This window comes from Triticum dicoccoides, chromosome 5B (assembly GCF_002162155.2).
Source record: "Triticum dicoccoides isolate Atlit2015 ecotype Zavitan chromosome 5B, WEW_v2.0, whole genome shotgun sequence".
In the NCBI taxonomy this organism is placed as follows: domain Eukaryota; kingdom Viridiplantae; phylum Streptophyta; class Magnoliopsida; order Poales; family Poaceae; genus Triticum; species Triticum dicoccoides.
The window spans coordinates 404,239,447-404,243,675 of NC_041389.1; positions in this window are offsets into that span (position 1 = coordinate 404,239,447).

A 4,229-nucleotide genomic window follows, 5' to 3' on the forward strand; every position below is an offset into this window, starting at 1 on the left:
CGGGGTGGATTCGGGCAACACCAGCATCGATGCGATGCAAGCGAGCGAGAGGGGCGTCACAAAGGGGAAGGGGAAGGGGAGATTAGTCCTAAGATTGAGCCACAACCAAGTAAATATAAGCGACGACCGACACGATGAGTAATTTTTTTAGAAGTTAAACCATATGATAGATCGGCTAGGCCTAGTTTTCGTTTAACTACTCAAAACACCCGGCAAAAAAACTACTCAAAACAAAAATTTATTTCTTTAACTGATTTTGAGGGATCGGCTAGATAAGCCCTTAGAATGTCAGATTGATTATCCCTGTGCACCGCACACTTAGTTGCAAAGGTAACTCACAAGCATACAAGCAGATTGATTGATTTCTCGTCTGTCCACACATGCACATTCAAAAGACTTGATCATCATCCAGGTCCTCCTTCCGAGGGGCGGCGTATCATCAAATTAAGTTAACTGGTCAAGCCACGATCCATAGTTGCCCGCTGCTGTGCACAAGGTTGCCGCTTTTTTCTTGCGCACATGCAAGGCCTACGCCTGCCCAAACTGAGGTCGGAAAAGGGGAAAAGTTTATCTCCACTTAGGGCACTACAAAGATGGCAAATGCAAACCTCACTGGGTCTCATGGGCATCAATGACACAACCTAAAGGTATGGGTGGTCTCGGGTTTAAGGATTTTGAGCTTTTAAATATGACCATGTTGGCTAGGCAAGCCTGGCGCTTACTACAGAATCCCGATTCTATGTGTGCTCACTTACTAAAAAGCATATACTACCCAACCTATGATATCTTACATGCATTTTGGAAGGACACCCGAGCCAGGTTTGGAGGGCTATCATCAAAGGTCGTGACACTCCAAAGCAAGGTATAATCAGAAGAATTGTCAACGGGACAACAACAAAAATTTGGGACGACAACTGGCTTCCCATGGATGAAATGCTTTGGCCATATGGGTGTTTGGTCCAGGATCCACCATAATTTGTGTCCGAACTAATAGATGCCACCTCGCGTCTTGGAATATTCAGAGAATTAATGAAGTTTTAATGCCAATGGATGCGAATGTGATACTAGGAATCCCTCTTTGCACTAGGAATGTGGACGACTTCTCGAGCTGGAATTTTGAGACACACGGTAATTTCTGTGTAAAATCCGCATACAGAATGTTGGTGTCTACCAAGCAATGCCATGATGCCTAGTTGGATGGTTCACCGCGAGCTTCATCTCCTAATCTGGAAGAAGGGGCATGGAAGAAACTATGGAGACTCAGGTCCAGGCAGAAGTGCATATGTTCCTTTGGAAACTGTCCAAACACTCTTTTCCAACAGAGGATGTAAGAGCGCATAGACACATGTCGAATACCAGCTCTTGCAGCCTATGTGGCATGGAAGAATCATGGAAGCACTCATTGATACATTGCACATTATCAAGATGTATCTGGGCACTTGTGGATGATGAGTTAGCACATAAAATGACAACGATTAAGGAGACAAATGCAAAACGGTGGTTGTTTACATTAATGGATGTACTACTGCATGACATGTTTATCCTCCTATCAGTCACCCTCTGGTCAATCTGGTCAGCTCATTGCATGGCTATCCGTGAGATCTTTCAGAGCCCCCGGGCGGTTCACTCTCTTATCAAATGGTTCCTGGATGATCTCCAAATTATCAGCGGAAAATAGACTAGCAACAACACAGCTCACGCCACACAGAATGCTCCAGCAACAAACCGTCCTAAGGCCCCTCCTGCAGGTTTTGCCAAACTTCATGTTGATGCAACACTAATGCGAGGGAGAGGAGGATTTTCGCAGCGGTCAGCAGAGATAATGCTGGAAATAATTTGGGCAGTCCAGCCTTAGTCATTGAGGGTGTTGAAGATCCAGCAACTATGGAAGCAGTAGCATGCAGGAAGGTCATTGCTCTCGCAGAAGATCTACTTTTACATAATTCTGTTGGTTGCCTCTGAATACAAGCATGTAGTTTGAGATATTACAAGAAGGTCAAGTGGAAGATATGGTGCCATCATCAGCGAGATCAACTCTAGTTCGAGCCATTACCAATGTAATTTTTCTTTTGAAAGTCATCTTGCTAATCGGGAGGCGCATAGTTTAGCCAGGTTCGCTCTCTCGCGAGGTCCGGGTCGCCACATCTGGTTTAGCTAACCCCATGACCAAACTTGTATCCCACCTTGGCTTTTGATTAATAAAACACGGTTCTACCCCTCAAAAAAAACTTAGGGTAGTACGATGCAGGTAATTAGGCCTGGTCGCAAGGGATAAAATCCCAACTATTTTGGTAGTTTTTGAGTGATTCCTAGTTTTTTTTTCCTGGCATCGATGCATCGTGAAGAGTCATACGTTTAAAAAAGGCGCATGCTAGGCGACAACCGAATGTAGGAGTTGAAATAACAACCGCCTTCTTAGCCGTCCGATGAGCTCGCAATTGACTGTTGGATCCCTTCTTTCTCGCCTTCTTTCTCCTCCGGCACGATGTCTTCCTCGCACATGCAAATAGGCAGTAGCACGCCCCATCTTCCTCATTGCACATCCTCTCGACGACCGCATGCTCGCAACATCGTCAGCAGCGTGCATCATCACCTCGCCATCCAATGTTTCCAGCGAGCGGCCTCGCAGCACCGGTGCTCCCGCCGGTGAGCAACCTTGCAGCAATCGATGCTTCCGGCGAGCGGCCTCGCAGCACCCGTGCTCCCTCCGCCGAGCAACCTTACAACAGTCGATGCTTCCAGCGAGCGGCCTCGCAGCACCGGTGCTCCCTCGAACGAGCAACGTCGCGACAGGTGATGCCTCCAGCGAGCAGACGACGCTGCACCGGCTCGCATCACGCCGACGACCGTCGCAGCACTGCCTCATAGCATGGCGACACCATTGCAACACTTGCTGCAGCACAACGTCGCAACCGAGCCGTCGTCGTAGCCGAGATCCCGTCGCAACTTTAGCTCGCAGCCTGTCGATGACTGACGCAGGACTGGCTCGCAGAACGACGGTGCTACAAGGAAGAAGCAAGCCCCCACCAGCGAGGTCCAGTCAGTTGCAAAGGAGAGGGAATAGGGGAGAGATGGATACACTAGGTGGATTGGGGAAGAAACGAGTAGTTGAGCGGTGTTCAAGATAAGGACAAGGGAGACTGACGGGTGCGCAGGCCCACGAGACACCTGGCGAGCGCACGAAGCGGCTGTCGCGAGCGTATTTGCATCCGTATGAAATGAAGCAGTTTCCTTTTTTTTAAATCTGCACAAAACATTGCCATTAGCGATCAGACGCTTGTGCATGCACTCATGTCCAGGAACTTAAGTGCTCCTGTGTTGGAGATGCCCCTACGTTAAACGAACAATAGAAAAACGGGGAGCCCCTATATGGCGCTCTTGGCATCAAAATGGCCCAATTCGCACAGGCATGAGCGAATTGGAACGACCATTAGTTCATCATTGTTGGATAACTTTTTTCTTTTGGATGACTATAGTGTGATCTTGAAGCACTATAGCGAACTGAAACATTTTTGTGAACCAAAAACATTGTAGCACGTGTTTTCCCGGTAAGTTTTTTGAAAATATAAATTAAAAAATCAAATAATTTTTGAAACAGGAACATTCTAGGTAACATGAACGCATTTTCCAAAAATTGAACAAATTTCTGTACATGCGAACATTTATTAAAAAATAGTGAACATTTACTTAAATGGACATTTCTTCAAATCTTTGATTTTTATGAAAACATGAACATTTTTTCAAAATTTCCAACATATTTAAACCTGCTCATTTTTTGAAACATGGATTTACAAAAAATATAAAAAATATTTTGAATTTCGCAAACAATTTTTGAAAATCAGAATATTGTTTGAAAACTCATTTTTTTATAAATTTGGAATTATTTGATAAATTTGTTCAAAATGGAAACACGGATATATTTTTCCAAATTTATGAATATATTTGAAAAACAGGAATGTTTTTTTAAAACTATGAAGTACTTTTAAAAATGATAATTTTTTAAAATTTGTGAAGATACTTTGAAAATAATACATTATTTAGAATTCCCTAACATTTTTTAATCTGAGAAAAATATTTGAAAATGGGAAAATATTTTTCATTCCGAAGAGCATTAGGAAACATAGATATTTAAAAAAACTAAAAAATAGAAAAACAAATATTATTTAAAATTTTGAATTGTCTTTTATCATTTTAAAATAGGATTTTCTTTTGGAAAAAATACAAAATAA